The following is an 18,407-nucleotide window of genomic DNA, read 5'->3' as shown; positions in this document are numbered from 1 at the left end:
ATCATATATTGAACATTTCCATAGTTTGGCAACAACTCTCCCTCATAGTATTTATTAAAGATGTGTCTAGTGATTTTTAAAATATTTTTAAATTGTATCAATAGCTGTTTTCTAACTGTTTTATTTGTTTTCCCTTGGTCATACTGGACTTAATAATCCAGACATTTTCTGGACTATTGAAATGAACAATTATTACTAAAATATCTCAGAACGCGTTCATTACTAATTCCATGGGACATCATCATCATCATCATCATCATCATCATCATCATCATCATCATCATCATCATCATCATCATCATCATCATCATCATCATCATCATCATCATCATTTTTGTGTTACTCCAGAGTTTTTCTGACTACCTGGAGCTTAGTGTTACCTTAGCTTCCCCCTCACACACACCTGCCTTCCTGCCTGCATGAAACTTTTTCTTTATGAACATTTTCATTCCTTCTTCCCAGGCAGCAGCAGCAGCAGCAGCAGCAGCTAACCTGAACTCTTCCTCAAACTGTCCCTGGTCACGTCTCTCTCATCATCCTCCTCCAACAATAATAAAGCCCCTGAATTGCTAATTCTCTCTCCTTGTCCGCTACTGCATTTCCTCCAACTGTCAAAGTTAGTGTGGTAATTAACATATCGGTTAGTATGGCACTTTTTTTTTTTTTGAATGTGCTAATGCGCTTTTAACTTTTGTTGTAGGTTTTCTCATTTCCGCTCATTTACTAGGACTCCGGTTAGCAGCAACTGTCAGCTGAAATGACGCTATTTCTAACCTTAGAAGGCAGGAGCGGGTCAAGGAGGACTGAGGAATTGGATAAGCCCAATGTCCAGGCAGCACAGATAGAGTGGGAGGCTAAACTCAATTCTGGTAGCTACTGGTAATATTCAAAAGACACAGATGACAGATTTGACAGAAGAAAAAACAAAACACCAGACAAGGACCCAACAAGGAGCACAGGTGGGTTTAAATACACAGGGACACAATCAGAGGAAACAAGAGAGAAGTGTCACTAATCAAGAGATAGACGGGAAAACACAGAGATTGCACAAAACACAAAAACCAAACCAAAACACAGAGAAAAACTCAAATCACTACATGCAGACACCTTATTGACTCATTATGGGCTGTTTTCAATGCACAAACAAGTCTCAAATGCAGAAAATGCCAACTAGGATGATTCTTCCACCATCGTTCTGGCACCGCTGGCAGCGGGGCGTGCCTATGCTTTTCTATAGTACACACCCAGTTTTTGTGCCACTGATTAACCTATGTTTTATTCATGTGTGTTTCAAGTATAGCCATGATAAAAATCTGTCATAAAACAGGTATTGTTTCCATTTGTCCACTAGGTGGTGCGCTGTGTGTGGGAAATTCAGTCCGGCAGAACAAACCGCGGGATTGTAAGAAATACATGACCACTGAACAGTTTTCATTCGTCCAATTCAGACAACTGGTTAATGTACAATGTATTCAATGCACTAAGAGCATGCTTCATGTTGTTTGGCTAACTGAAGCCTAAAGCCAGTATATTATGTTAAACATTTTTGATAAATAAATAAATAAATAAATATGTGATAATATTTAAAAGTAGATCTATTTGGATTGTTTTTACATATAGAAAATACCCACACACTGTGTTGCATGCCATTGTATTTCTGAATGGGAACATGTTGTATTACAGCATAAATTTCTTTTTCTGAAACAAGGCTATCACAGTAGTTACCCCTCCTTTCTCTGGTTCCACATCTGGAAACATTGCATCACAACCAAAACACTGGAAAACAGACCCAGTCTGCACAGCTGCGTTTGCTGAAACCAGAGCTGTGAATACAGAGTTAAGACCAGACTTCCACTCTATTAATAGAGTGAAAGTCTCAATGTATTTTTTATTTGACCAAAGATTTATTGCTCCCTGTTATATTTACTTCCATTCTTATATGGGTTGCTAGGCCGGTAAAAATTTTTTTATTGGAGTCATGTAGTAACCCTAACCCTTCTCCTCCAATTTATATCCAAAACAGTCTGCTCTAAAATATCCAAAACGATTAAGGTAAGGAATAGTGACCAAATGACTAGCACCAGATATGCGTTCACGAGAAATTTTCTAATGTGTTTGTCACAAAGCATTTCTTTTTTTAACTAAAACTCTCATAACTAAGGGCACCAATTTGTGTGAGCATTCCACTGCCAGAGCTTGGAAATAAATTGAGGAGCAATATGTCATTGAAACAAAAAGGTTTCTTGTTTAACGTGTAATGGATAGTGAGCTATTTAAAATAAATTGCCTAAATAATTTATATTTGTATTCTATTTAAAGTAAATTATTCAAAGTGAATTTTCTAAATTAAGATTGTTGCAGATTGTTTATGAATGTTTGTCTGTTTTGATTAGCATTGTTGGTAGTTTATATTTTGTTTTGTTTAATGGTATTTGCCCTTTGTAATGTTTTGGGGGAGGTTTGTATGTACCTCATGGCCTGCAGGCCCTATAAAAGCTGGTAGAATTGTGCCAATGAATGACTTGAACTGTCAAAACACAAGGAAATCAACACTTAGTGTTCCCCAGTGAAAGCAGCGAGTTTTCATGGTGATTAAGGCGACTATGATGATCATGGTGGATCTGAATCAAAGGAAAATAAAACGCTTAATTCACCCGTCGAGACTGGCTGAGTAATTCAATTGCTGGGGAGCTGCTACAATAGGATTAAAACCAAAATATGTTGTTGTTTAAGGATTCAAGGATTTTTTGGCATATATATATATATATATATATATATATATATATATATATATATATATATATATATATATATATATATATATATATATATATATATATATATATATATATATATATATATATATATATATATATATATGAGGGCGAACCAACCAGACATAGTCGTGGTGGATAAACAACAGAGGAAAGCCGTTGTGGTGGATGTGGCAATACCAAGTGACTGCAACATCAGGAAAAAGGAGCATGAGAAACTAGAGAAATACCAGGGCCTAAGGGAGGAACTGGAGAGGGCCTGGAAGGTGAAGACCACAGTGGTGCCTGTGGTCATCGGGACCCTCGGGGCAGTCACCCCCAAACTGGAACAGTGGCTACAACAGATCCCAGGAACAACATCAGACATCTCAGTCCAGAAATGTGCAGTCCTAGGCACAGCCAAGATACTGCGCAGAACCCTCAAGCTCCCAGGCCTCTGGTAGAGGACCCGAGCTAAGAGGAAGAAGAATCACCACCCGCGGTGGGTGAGAAGGGAATTATTATTATTATATATATATATATATATATATATATATATGTAAACAAATGTGAACAATAACAACAAAACAGCAACATCATGAGTGTTATTTAGAACGGTGGACCGGTACCGGTCCGTGGACCAATTGGTGCCGGGCCGCAAGAAATAATTAAATATTTCCGTTTTATGCATTATTTCAGTCTGGAGGATCTTTCATTTTGAAAATCCTTTAACCGGATTCTCTCGGTTCCGTCTTGAGCGTCAACATTGAGCCACAAGCAGCAAAATGAGGCTGAAACAGATCAGATTCTTTGGAAAGTTTCTTTGTGAAGGGAAAAGGGCCCAGAGAAGAGACAGGAGGATGGATTTAGCCCGGTAGGTGATTCCCACATTCCAAGCTCTGCATGATGTGGTGACCGGATGTTAATGAAACAATGAAGCTTCAAACTGCTTCTCCCATGCACCCTGTGCAAAAGCTATACTTCTGGTGTCATTGTCTCTCATCTCTCCCAGATGGACCGTCTGGTTGCAGAGAAACAAGCTCAGAGCTCCCATTAGTCATTATCCTGAGTTAAAACTTTAACGAAGGTAAAATGATCGTTTTATTTGTGGCGCATCTGTATCTTATTTTGAAGGGATATGTAAACGTTACCATAGCGACCAGAATCAGAGAGCGTTAGGGCAGTGGTCGAGATGAGAGGAGTAGAGCTTGTGAGTTTTAGGTCTGGTTTACACGATTTAAGGATTGTCGGACCCTGCTGAGGGTGTAGAGCTGGTCCAGTGTTCCACGACCAGGACAAAAACCACACTGCTCTTCCTGAATCTGAGGTTCGACAATCCGATGGACCCTCCTCTCCAGAACCCCCGAATAGACCTTGCCAGGGAGGCTTAAGAGTGTGACCCCCCTGTAATTGGAGCACACCCTCCGGTCCCCTTTTTTGAACCGGGGGACCACCACCCCGGTCTGCCAATCCAGGGGAACTGCCCCCGATGTCCATGCGATATTGCAGAGTCGCGTTAGCCAACACAACCCTACAACATCCAGAGCCTTGAGGAACTCCGGGCGGATCTCATCCACCCTCGGAGCCCTGCCACCAAGGAGCTTTTTGACCACCTTGGCGACCTCGACTCCAGAGATTGGAGAGCCCAACCCAGAGTCCCCAGGCTCAGCTTCCAAAATAGAAGGCATGTCGGTGGGATTGAGGAGGTCTTCGAAATATTCTGCCCACCGGCCCACAACATCCCGAGTTGAGGTCATCTCATACTGATTTCCCTCCGTTCTTACGTCACCACACTTTCTGATTGGCTACCTGACACATTCAACAGGCTGCGTTCTCGCTCCCAGTCAGGGAAAACTTAAAGAACTTAAAACACCATACAACATAGTAACAATCCATATTAATCAAGAATCTAGTATTTAACCGGATCATGTTATTGTCATCATCTGGGACAAGCCAAAAAAATAAATGTTGTCTATGTTTTCCATGAGATAATGTTGCTGTTCTTCTTCTGATAGTGCTGGAGAGCTGTGTTGATCTGAGACTGTAGCTATTAAACAGACCATAGGAGAAAAGGTCACTGATTATGAAGTATGTCATGAAATAAGCAAGTTTGCTGCTATTTTACTAAATAAGCCCCACTACTTCTGCTTAACCTTTATAACAACTTGGCTGCAGACTGCTTTAAAAATAAAAAAAGTTCAGAGGGTTTAACACTAACTTTTTGATGTTAGCACTTCTGAGAGATCTAGAATTATAAGACAGAAATAACAAGGTAAAGAAAACTCAGTAGCTGCTGGCAGGCCCCCTTCAGACATTCTGTTGCTATTCTGCTGAATAGCAACAGAAAATAGAAGTAAATCCTGTAGCATTCATTTATTGAAAATGACAATGTGATTAATTTTTATTTAATGCATTCATCAGAAAAAAAGTACATTTAGAATTTAATCAGGAAGTTTACCAGTTTGATTGTTGTGTTACCATGGCTACAATATGATGTAATATTTGTGTTAGAGATGGGTTTGTCCACAAATACATCACAGCAAATAACCAATAATCAGTGATTGATTTTAAACTCAGAAAATTAACCTGGGCTGCTATCACAGACTCCACTAAATGTATATTTAAACACTGTCCCCCACCTGTCACCTGTTGACTGTGACAAAATATGCTCCACATAATAATGTACTTTGATGAAAGAGCCAAATAAGTAATGCAGAAATCAGGACTTACCTCACTGTAGTAACAAAAAACAATAGAAAATAAAAGCTTGGGAAAAGGATAGAACCTTGGTTAGTGAGAGTTATTGAGAATTCTCATTATGAGACCAAAGGCAGCCAGACTAATTTATTTTGCTAAATTGTTATATTTACTTAAATATTATTGTCAAGGGGCACAAGCAGGCCTCCTTACACACACATAAAAAACAAACAAACAAAAAAAACATCAACAACTCAAAAAAGGTAATGGGGGCATCAAGAATAAAAGAAGCAGGGGCTCAAGCCTCCTTCACCATGTTTAGTTCTGACTCTGAATAGTTAGTAGATTTGATTCTGATGATCTTAAAGGTCTGAGTGGTATATAGGGTTGAAGAAGAGCAGAAATGTATCTGGGTTTCTATTATGAAGTGCTTTGTATACTATTAGGGAGATTCTAAAATCTATTCTTTGAGCAGCAGGCAGCCAGTGCAGGGATCTTAGAACTGGACTGATATGCTGATCTCTTTTTGTTCTACTAAGGACTCTTGCAGCAGCATTCTGGAGAAGCTGGAGCTATCTTATTGCTTTTTTGATAATCTAGTAAAATGCCATTGCAGTAATCGAATCTACTAAAAAATTTTCAGAATCTTGTGGGGACATGAGTCATCTAATTTTAATATGACCTTGTATTTCTGACTGTTCAATTATTCCATACAGTCACATTAGGTCTGTTAAAGCTAGCTAGTTATGACTGCTGCTTGGTGTCACCTGCAGTTTGTCTCCTAACTATTTTGTAATTAACATTAAATTAATGGCAGATATGTTTTTTTGTATGAACCAGTAGCTTCATGTACCACCATAAAGCTACTGGTTCACGGCAGTTCCATGGTACCATTACCATGGTAATGGTAATGTTTACCATTTCTTAAAATATAAGAAATGTTTAATAGCTTAAACTTCTCATCTAGTTCTGTGAATGAAATGAACTCTGGTCGTTAACCTGGAAAATTGAATCTCTTGGGTAGGCTTCTTTAGATTTTAAAGGCAGCTAGCATCCATTATTGTTGAACTACTGCCATCTGTTGGCAGTAGTAGATATGTAAATATACTTCAAATATATACAATTTGAAGTATATATCTATGCTTGTTATATACATTAAATGTTTTTGCTCTGTCATCCTCAACTCACCCAAAACTATTAATTTGTTCCTTTCCTCTTCCCCAACAATTTTTTACTACGTTCTTAACTGGATGATCTTCATATGTTCTTTTAAAATTTACCCTATAATTAACAATTATCTGTTGTCTTCTGATACATGATGGCATTTCTCCTTATTCTAATTCTAAAGCACATACTGGAGTTGGCTTAACTGCCTCTAATCTTGGGTAGGGTGAACGTGTCCTCCCATTAAAACTCCCAGCTAACAGCGCGCAGCTTGGTTTATGCGGGGCTGTGGGTGAGGCCGCCTGCCTGCCACTTCACTGCAGACCTCAGGATTGGTTGCGCGGAGCTCCTCATCACTGACGATCATGGAGGGTTATTAGCCGTGCCGAACGTTTCATACTTCCAAAGGTAAGCTAAAAAAGACATTATCTCTGACTTTTTATGAAGGTCTTGGTCTGGCGAGGTGGCGAAACGTAGTCTCGGTGAAGCGGAAAGGCGAGACCCGAGTTCGCCTCAACAAGCCAGAGAAGTTGTCAACTTTTTGAAAGCAGCTGGGAGTAATTCCAGCAGTGATGGCGAGTCAGTGAGGCTTGTTTATTTCAGACTGAAAAACTCTGAGCTCACTTTTAGACAGTTATAGAAACCCTTAGAGTTATCTAGCTTGTCGATGCTTTTATCCACTCATAAATATTGTCTGCGTAAAGATTATGGTCCTATTTAAACTACTGATTGTTCGGAACGACGTGGCTGGACTAAGACATGTGTTTTGAATTGCCTTGTAAGCGTCAGACTCGGCTGCAGTGTTTTGACATTTTATCGTTCTGGTTGGTGTATATATATTAAAAACCGCCCGTGGGATAAATCGGCTTGGAATGCTTTAAAATGTAATGCATGCAAATTGCATTGTTTGTTCACAATCTCCAAGACAAAATGCTCCTTTAGCTGTGAAAACTCGTTCTGCAATCATGTAGGCTACAGTTCTGTAATCATAAAATTTATGAAGTTGCTTAGCAATCATCACGTGCTAAGACATTACGTTAATGGATGCAGCACAATAGTTGCTCATCAGCTGCTCACAGCATTGCATAAAAAGTAGGTTATAAAACACTTAAATGAGCTTTTCCTGAGTCTGTAGTTTGATTTTTGCATTTGGGTCAGCGCCCCCTACTTTGCAGAACATTTGTTCCCCTCAGTGATGTGCACTGAGGTTCATGACTGGTGAGACACAGACTCGATGTACAAATCCTTTATAGAAGGTTATAGCTTTATTTTCTGCTATCCTTCTCTTACTATCACCATTGTTAAAAAACAAAAACGAAAAAGTCCTTTGTCTACATGTCAAACATAGTTCTTCACCTTACTTTTAAGTTGAATCTTAATCTCAAAAATCACAGTTCATTATTCCACATGTTTTGTGTTGCATTGTAAAATTAATTTCTTTCTTTCATCAATGGGTTTCTTCTTGGTCTCTTCCATTTGTTCCATTCTTGCCAGATCTATAGGTTGGATGATTAATAGTGTGGGCGACTGTGGCTCTATGGTAGAGTAGTCGTCTTGCAATCGGAAGATTGTAGGTTCGATTCCAGCTTCCTCCTGCCACATGTCGATGTGCCTCTGGGCAAGGTACTTAACCCCAAATTGCCTACCGATCTGCGTATTGGTGTATGAATGGGTGTGTGTTTGTGAGCGAATGGGTGAATGTGACTAGTGTAAAGTGCTTTGAGTGGTCAAAATGACTGGAAAAGCGCTATATAAGTTCAGTCCATTTATGCAACCCAGAGATTTGATTGATATATTTTTATGGCTGTATGAGAAGTTCAATGTTTAACTTTGGGTAATTGTGTCAAAGAATTGGTGTTTTTTTTGTGCACAGAACTTTCTTTGTGTTAATCCTATGACTCACTCAGACTAAGGAACCACTAAGTAAAATCTCTGTATTTAAATTCATCTTTTTTTATTTTTAAATAATGTTTTCAGTATCTTGTTTTTATTCTCTTCTGCTATGTTTTTTGATTTATGGACCATAGTCTGTTAATAAAGTTTGCTGATGATTAATGAATAACTTCATCCATTTTGTGGAATACAATTAATCAATTCTTACTCTTAAGCAGGTCCGGCCCAAGGCAGCTGCTAAGGGCCCCAGGGCCACTAAGGCCACTCCACTCAGTGGAGCTGATTTTTATTTTTGTAATTTCTATCTTATTATAATATCAAAAACACATAATTTCACTATGAAGAAATTTGTTTTTACAATAATATATTTTTGATAATATACATAGACATCTTTTTATGGGCAAAAAGAAAAAAAAAAATTGCTCTTGGGGTCCCTGAGTGGCTGTGGTAGGTACCGCATACTTTGCCGGTAACATGAGCTGCTGTGCCGAGCATCCAAACATCCAAAGAGTTAAGTAAGAAAAACAATATCTCTAAAAAGGACTTACCCTTTGGAGAGGGTGAAAAGAAAGAGGAAGAATAGAAAAAAACCCAAGATAAAGGTTTGTTTTAATGTGCCTTGGTAATTTGATGTAATGTAAAAGATTAGTAAAGCTGCTAACAGAACATTAGCTTGATAGCAACCTGGACCGCTGCAGTTCAACAGCCAAACATTTATGGTAGGGTCTTTGTGTTTGTGTGAAACTGAGTTTAAACTTTAAATGAGTTGATTCTCATGGGTGTCTCTGGACATTTCTGAGGTATTTTTGGCTTCAAAACACCATGTTTGATAAGAATAATTAAAACTTGCCAGTGTTTGACATTGTCTAGTAAAATGTTTTTTCCCTCGGGTTGTAGCCTGCTACATGTTGAGCTGCTACATGATGAGCTGCTACATGATGAGCTGCTCTATGCTGCAGTTGGGATTTGTTGTTTGCTGCTGAGCAAAATCATTTGGTGGCTAAAACAAATTATATTATTTTTACAGCAACTTCTCAGTTATGTGAAACTTCTATTAAAATCATTTGAAAGCTCAGAATCAGTCTGGTACCGGTCCACATTCCAGGGGAGAAAGATTCACCTGGTATAAGTTAAATTTTTAGCTATTGGAGTAATGTTCAAGAGAAATTAATTTAATCAAAGAATGTCATGAATATGTGTGTAGAGCTGCAGTGATTGCAGTTTTCTGGCCGATCCCTGGTTACAATCTTAAAAAGCCTGACCTGCTGGTTTTTACTTTGGCCGATATATATGTATTTTTTTGTCTGAAATGTTGCTAAATATAGCAAGAAAGTCACTGAGTTGGCAACAGTGGGGTGAAAATTGTTAGCTGTAAACGTTGAGGCCTGACCTGGTGGGTCGGTCTGTCAGTCAAACCTCTCACTGCAGAGCAGAAGAGGACAGAGATGATTTATAAACCTTTGCTGACAAAGATGAAATAAGGGGATAAGATGGGTTTCACATGCAAGTATCGGCCGAACACAATCCCCCAAAATTAAGGAAATCGGCGCCCAGAAATTAACTGGTTGATAAATCAGTTAGCCAATAAATGTTTCCTATATTATACATGTATATAATGTAAACAGCACTGCCAGAGATGCAATAGGTTTATAGCAGCAGTGTGAATTATCTAATATTGATTGCAGCCAGTCCACATTGTTAGCAGAATTAGAGGCCCCAAAACCAAATTTTGCTTAGGGCCCCATGGAGGCTTTGCATTTAAGGCATGCTCTCTGCAGCAGCAGAGAAATCACTTCTCTTTCCCAGGGATGCATGACCTAAAATGATATCAGTCTGCTCCTGTGGGCCTGATTTGGGAGTTTTTGCAGATTCTTTATTTGCAAACATTCTGAGCAGAACTTTTTAGTTCCTGTCTGCTGTTCAGCAAATACTGAAATTGCTCATAAGTTTAAAGTGGATGTGATTATGACAATGACCAATCCGACAGTGGAAGGGACCTATCAGGATTTCCTGTAATTTCTTATGAAATAGGAAAAGTCTTGTCCAGAAGGCATAGTGTCTTTGCTCCTGTCACCTTATGGCCTGTTGATAGAGTATCTGATCACAGCTGAGGAAAGTGGCACTTACTATGTTTCAAGTAGTGGTACAACACTTGAATATGCACAGCGATTGAAAGCTTTACCAGAAACTCACCTCTGTTACAACGTGGTTTGGAGTTTCCCTGTATCAGAATCTGTTTACAGGAAAGTACTTGTTTCTTACAGTCCGTATTTAATGACATCCATATAAATACGGACGGTGGGAGATCCACAGTGCTGGTTCTGTTGGACCTCAGTGCAACTTTTGACACTGTTGACCATGACCTATTACTGAATGAACTGGAGAGTTGGGTCGGACTCTCCGGTCCAGTGCTTAACTGGTTTGAATCTTACATAAAGAACAGGGATTTCTTTGTTTCAATTGGAAACTTCTCATCAAAGAGGTCAAAGGTCACATGTGGGGTACCCCAAGGTTCAATCCTAGGACCCCTCTAATTCAATATTTATATGCTCCCATTAGCTCAGGTTATAACAGGAAATAATATTATGTGTGTGTAGGCCTGTCGCGATAAATGAGAAATCGATTAATCGTACGATAAATTAAAACTATCTACGTCATTTTAATTATCGCTGTTATCTTCCAGCCTTTTTCTCTTTCTGTTGATGACGCTAAATGAAAAAAGGCTCAACTCCGGTGCTCTCCACTGACCCTCCCTTCCTCATTTCCTTAGTGTAATGCCCAGCGCACACTACACCATCTTAGTGCTGTCAGTCGATTGTCGGCCCATTTTCAAAATCTGAGATCACACATTAGTCGACAGAAATCCTAGGTATAACGGTTCCATCGGATTCGATGTGCCGTGTAATATCCAACAGTGGGCACAACATAATGGCTACAAGTCCAGCTAACTAATTTTAAAACCAGGCATTAATCAATGCTTTACTACAATCTACCTGCAGTGCATGTGGCTCTAGTGTCAGCGTAACGTCCTGACTGAATGAAAATCATTAGAACCGATTTATGTCACGTTAACGATTTTGCTCCAACTCCTCCCCTCGTCATTTCTATATTCTTTGCACCAAATGTTTTATAAACATTAATGTTGTTTCCACATATCATCTCCAATGTCCGCTGGACTTCAGGTTGTGCCGCGTCAGCTGTTTGGGATTCCCCTCGGTAATTTCCCCTCAGAAAGTGAGGAGCAGAATCCGGCTTTCTGATTGGTTACCTGTCACATTCAACAGGCTGCCGTAACGATCCCAGTGGGGAAAACCCCTGATTTAGATCGGAGGGGCCACAACGATCTAGCATAACACACCACACACTACAGGATGATAACAAGAGACAATCTTAGAACGATAAAAGTTCTAAGATTGTCATAAGGGGAAAATGTAGGTGTGAACTAACATGTAGTGTGAACTATTGCATCAGGTGTGCCCATCTTCTCTATTTAAATCTAATGATTACTGAAGGGCAATATGGTAAACAGACTTTATAATCTGCACTCTTTTGGTTGAATGCAGTATTTATTTACACTTTGGCTTTATGTTATTTCGTTTTTATTCAAGTACATTTTTGTTAATGGAGACTGAGAATCAATTTTATTTTTATTTTTGGTTGTTTTGTTTATCAGTTCCAGTGTTAAGTGTTCTTTTTAAAATAAAGTGTATCTATCTTTGGCAGGAAATCACATGCATTATTACGTCATTTCCATTAAATCAGTGTAAAAAGGTTTTCAAACAATACTATCGTCTATCGCAATAGTTTTTTGAGACAATTAATCGTTCAGCAAAATTTGCTATCGTGACACACACAGTGTGTGTCATCTGCATAACTATGCAGATGACACACAGCTCTACATTACGATGTCACCAGCAGACTCAGAACCCATCCAATTACTGAACAGATGCTTAGAACAGATAAATGTGTGGATGTGCCAAAACTTCCTCCAGCTGAACAAAAACAAAACTGAAGTTATTATTTTTGGACTTAAAGAGGAACGATCTAGAGTCAGTGCACAGCTTCAGTTATTACAACTAAAAACCAGCGATCAGCCCGAAACCTGGGGGTAGTGATGGACTCTGACCTGAAAATTCAGAGCCACGTAAAGACAGTTACAAAGTCGGCCTTCTATCACCTGAAGAACATTTCCAGGATTAAAGGACTAATGTCTCAGCCAGATCTAGAGAAACTCATCCATGTGTTTATCTTCAGTCGTATTGATTATTGTAACGGCGTCTTCACAGGTCTGTCCAACAAATCAATCAAACAGCTGCAGCTGATCCAGAATGCAGCTGACAGAATGCAGCTGGAGTTCTGACTAAAACCAGGAAGATAGAGCACATAACACCAGTTTTAAAGTCCCTCCACTGGCTCCCTGTAGCTCAAAGAATAGAGTTTAAAATACTGTTGTTAGTTTATAAATCACTGAATGGTTTAGCACCACAATACATTAAAGATCTGCTGATATTGTATCAACCTTCCAGAACTCTCAGGTCTTCTGGTTCTGGTCTGCTCTGCATCCCCAGAACCAGAACCAAATGAGGAGAAGCGGCATTTAGCATCTATGCATCACATATCTGGAACAAACTTCCAGAAAACTGTAAAACAGCTGAAACACTGACTTCCTTTAAATCTCAACTGAAAACCCACTTGTTTAGAGTTCTATTTGAAACGTAATCAATTGCAAATTTATTGACGGAATCTGACTTGATGTTGTGTTTTTATTGTTAATTCTATGTTGCTTTGTGTTTTTGTGTTTGATTTGATGTAAAGCACTTTGAAATGCCTTGCTGCTGAAATGTGCTATACAAATAAAATTTGATTTGATTTTGATTTTAGAGCAACCGAAACATTGTTCAGGTTTTAATGGCTTCGAAGCCACATGATTTGCATTAATACTTTTAAAAATATCCTTTCTTAGCTGGTCACCAAAAGCAACACATTGAGCAAACCAGAAGATAGACAGCCAACAAATGCTAGATTTGAAAAATGGTATATGTTGAGTTTCTTTGAGATATCTAAGTAATTCCAGAATTGGTCCTCAGGGGTGGTATCTTTTATGTTTGTGTTCTCTCCTCAGTGGTCGTTAGTGCCTCCTCAGCATGTTGATTTTCTATGGAAACCTGGGTTAGTATCCTGCATCTTTGAGATGTGTCCACTGTCACACACCTGAGTGAAATGGTTTTGAATTGCAACAAGAATTAAAGAACACAATTAGAAATCTGATATGTAATTGCGGAGTTCTTTCCTAAATTACCACCAGTTCAATAATCAGGATGGATTATGTTGCCTTTAATCAGAGATGTGACTGCAGTTTCAGACTTGGATCCACATTCCACTTATGTTGCAAAAGCAAACACCTTAGATTTAACAGGCTGTTTTCACACCTGATACTCCAGTAAACGTAGTTTCATTTGGTCCTAAAGTTGCAACATTTTGCTACATTTTCAGATGGTGGTGTTTACTTTCACACTGCTTGATGTCAAACAAACCAAGCCATTGGAAAAACCCATTCCTCTCCTTGCCTTTGGGGGCGCTGCACCAAGAACTACTAAAGGAAATGAGACAAAACCGCTGAGAAAGAAATAAGAAAAACTACTTATTGATAAATGTAAAAAAAATGAAGAGGTGTGAGATTTTAGCAGTTCTAGGATTTCTTTTTTTATCTTTGATAATAATCCACAAGCAAATTCTCCTGCTAGCATGTTTGTTTTGGATGTATTTACCCTGAATGCCCTGTGCAGTATTCTGCCCGCTAGTTCTGTCCAACCCCCATCTCTCATGTTAGTCTCTTCAACCCACACCGACAGTAGCACCAGATGGGGACATTTCCCATATTCTCAATCCCAAAACTTGATTAGGTTCAGTGTTGTCTTCAGAGGTTTTTGTGTCTTTTCCTTCACTGACTCTTGGTGTAGGCCCCCACAAGATTTTTAAAAAATGGTTTGGTTAATTTGACATGGTGCAGTGTGAACCACACCAGCTGAAAAATAGCTTCTCACTGCTATATGGAGAGTAGATCCAACATGAGCTCCATCAGTGTTTTGGAGTACACTTTTACGTTTGGTCTGTAAACATTTTCATAGCTGCTATGTGTGTGTCGGTAGTGGTAGAAACAAATTATGTTGTGGAGCTCAGTTTCCTGTATGGAACATGTGAACTCTGCATCACTCCATCCATCCTACAGCAACACTCATGACCATGTGCATTATGTATTTTTAGTGTTTCCTTGAATAATTTGTATTTACAATCTTATTCTGTTAGCTTATATGTGTAGAGTTGACATAGCAGCTGAAGAGAGAATGAATATTTAAAACTTCCTCATCTATTCCGGCTAAAAATTCTAATTCAAGCTTCGAACAGTGAGTTAGAAAAACTGGTACCAAGACGTGGCCTCTTGTGAAGGCCAATCTGAAGGCCAACTGACGAGCTTTGCTGATTGTGAAAATCTGCCCTTGCAGTTTTCATGTTTTTTTTTTGTTGTTGCTTCTTTTTGCTTGTTTTGTTTTTGCCTATTAATACCAAAAATGGCAAAGGCTAAATGGCACACCCAAGGCTTAAAAGCAGAAGTTCTTTATTTTATATCTGTAAACACAAAGCGCTTTACTGTTTATACATTTAAAATTCAAGTTGGGTGCAAAACCTTGTTTCTAACTCATAGAGGACAGAATTATCTTTTTATTATTTCTAGGAAGATTTGGAGTTTAGGTTTTGGATTTTTATTTATTTTCGGGCAGACGTCACACCCAACCATACCAGTTTCTACCAAAACCTTGGAATACACAGATATAGACTGTAAATTTCTAATTTATAAACTATTTATGAGGCATGCAAAATTTGGTAAATCTATGTAGCATTTGATACTTACTAATGTACTACATTTAGTTGGTGGAGAACAAATAATAAATAGAATCATGTTCATGAGAAAATTTTTGCAATGTTTGTGGGAAAACTACATTACTGTTTTTTTTCATTAGATGAAGTTTCACAAATCAGTGTTTTATAAAATCCAGAATTTTTACCAGAAAACATGCTGTGTTTTCTGATGATCGATGGTGATATACTGTGAGGTGTATTACTACTGTGAGTAAAAAAAATGTTAAAGCTGACAGGAAATTTGAAAATATCACTTTATAATTATGTTGGTGGAAGACATTATTGACAATACCTAAGCATCATCTACAAGGTCTTAGAAAAAGTAAATATTTGAAAAAACTCAAATAAATAACTAATACTTAGCCTGGTGGGGGAAAGTAAAGCCTGGTAGCCCACCAGGCTGAGGGAAACCCTTAAATTTATGGTCCTAACAACTATGACTTCTAATTTTTTTGTTCTCTAAGAATTTATGGTAGAATCATCCTGTTATATTTATTTTCTATATTTATTCTTGTGTGCATTCCCTTAATGTAGATTTATAGCTTGTTATAAATTTATTTACAATAGTTTATTTTTATGTATGTTCAATTCTGTGTGTGTATGCCTAAATATAGGCCTGTCATGATAAATTTTGCTGAGCAATTAATTGTCTCAAATTATTGCAATAAAAGATAATATTGTCTGAAGACCATTTTAAACTGATGTAATGGTAATGACATAATAATGCAAGCAATATCCTGCCAAAAATAAATGCAGTTTATTTTCAAAAGAACACTTAACACCAGAACTGGTGTTAACACTGGTAAAACAAAATAAAACGACCAAAAACAAAATTAAAATGGACTCTCAGTCGCCGTTAACAAAAAATGGACTTCAATAAAAACTAAACACAACATAAATATGATAATTTTCATTAATTATGCGATTACTTGATTTATTCTCGTGACAGGCCTACTTGTGTTTCCATGTATGAATGTAAACATACATTCTAGATTCATTCTAGTGTTGATGTGTATTTGCTCAACACAATGATTAGGACATGTCTGGAGTGAATCAATAGAATCAAATCCAATCAAGCACTAATCCTAAACATCTGTTCCACTAACGCGTTAGCGTCAACCGACGCCAATTGGTCATTGCAGTCTGATCGATGTTCCGCTTATCTTTGTATTTTCATAACTCTCCTGCAGTTTTGTTAATTTGTTGAAAACAATAATTATATTTAAAAACAAATGCTACACCAACATGGTATTTAGCGAGAGCTAATACTAAAACACTACATACAATTCAAATTAAATCTCTCCTTGAAAGACTACTTCTGTGGAGCGGCAAATTAATTTTTACATAATTTACATGTTCTATTACACCTAGGGATGCCACCTGTCCCGTAAAATATGGAATCATCCCATATTTGGCAATTAAATGTTGTATCCGGTATTGAAGTGATACAGGATGCAATTTGTTTCGTATTTTCAAAAATGTCCAACACTTATCTCGCCTCTGACTGACACATAAACACTAAATGTAACTATTAAGCACAAAATAAAATATAGGAAATACCAAGGCCAGGAAAATTGTAGTGGTTGGAATAGGGATCCTGTTGGGACCCCCCATCATAGACATATATAAAGGATGAATGCCTTCTGGTCTCACCAACATGTGACGGATGTAAATCAGATGATGGGACTTTGGGTCATCTGTTTTGCTCCTGCCCTAAACTTATGGACTTCTGGTGCAAGATATTTAAATTTTATAGCAACGCTTATGGCAAGCTTCTATCTCTGGATAAACATTTGATAATTTTGGGTTGCTCTAAATTCTCTCTTACTCTTCCTATGTCTCTGCAACAGGCTTTAATATTTGGTTTAGTGGTTGTGAAACGGGTTATTCTGCGGGAATGGGAATTCTCTTCCCCACCTTGTTTCAGTTATATGGTGTCCTGTATCTATCTTGAAGAAATTTGATACTCTTTGTCAGACAACCATCATAAGTTCCTTGATGTGTGGGATCCTTTCAATAAATACAACAAAATAATGGGCTAAAATGACTGTGGTACTTATCTGGACCTGTATTTTTCTTTCTTTCTTAATTTTTCTTTATTATTATTATTACTCTAATTATAATTTATTGCTTTCATCTTATATTGATATTCTGTGTTTTATGGTGATCTGTTTGATACAATGTTTTCAAAAATGTCTGTTGTTCTCTATGACTCTGTCTCATGCTTCATTACCCTTTATGGACTAATGTTTACATATTTTATCCTCTTTTATCAGTCCTCCAGTAAGCTGACACTGTTTTGACTGGTTTGTCTTGTTTTGTTTTGTTTTTGTTGGATTTGTTTACTTTTTGTTGTTGTTTTTCTTCTGTCTTGGCTGTCTAACTCTGAAAAATCATAAATACATGTATAAAAAAAGGAGGGGTGTAGTACATAGCAAAGTATAGTCAGTATACTGTGGCAAAGTGAGTCCTGCACCTTTATTGAAAGGGATCCTGATCTGCCACAAAGTTCCTTTGCTACTTCCTTTACATGTGCAGCAACACCAGGATGTGATTTATTTTTTCACAAAATGATCAGTACTCATCAGCCCTGCTCTTTTTAAAACATTGGAGATTTTATAATTTCGTTCAAGTCGCTCTTTAGCTGAATATAACTTGCTTGTGAGTTTACTGTATTGACAGTGTGAAATGATGTTGTTGCTGCAGTTGATTGCAGCATGATTGTAACAGACAAACAGGAAAATCACCCTGCATTTCAGAAAAAGTTCAAATGAGCACTCATGTAGTGAAGGACGCTTTATACAATGTCTACATCTGCAGGCTCTGATCCAGTTGTTTCATAACTCATGATGTAGTATCATATTGGATCAAAATGTCAAGTCACTTTGTCCAGTGAATTTATCTTCTTGCCTTACACTGTTCAAGTTGATTACAAAACCATTCCAGATTGGAGCATTTAGTCGCATCTTCCTCTACCTGTAG

At 37.9% G+C, this 18,407-nt stretch overlaps 1 protein-coding gene across 2 annotated transcripts in view; it reads left to right on the top strand.

The window, feature by feature from the left end:
- The first annotated feature begins 6,884 nt into the window (after nucleotides 1–6,884).
- wipf1b (WAS/WASL interacting protein family, member 1b) overlaps nucleotides 6,885–18,407 on the top strand; it is a 41,509-nt gene continuing 29,986 nt past the window's right edge. For both annotated transcript variants that reach the window (XM_044136231.1, XM_044136228.1), the window contains exon 1: nucleotides 6,885–7,022. The gene's annotated coding sequence lies outside the window, so the exon portion shown is untranslated. The remainder of the gene's footprint in view (nucleotides 7,023–18,407) is intronic.

This window comes from Gambusia affinis, linkage group LG13 (assembly GCF_019740435.1).
Source record: "Gambusia affinis linkage group LG13, SWU_Gaff_1.0, whole genome shotgun sequence".
Lineage (NCBI taxonomy): Eukaryota > Metazoa > Chordata > Actinopteri > Cyprinodontiformes > Poeciliidae > Gambusia > Gambusia affinis.
The sequence above is the reverse complement of the archived record's forward strand: the minus strand, read 5'-3'. Positions and strand labels throughout refer to the sequence as shown.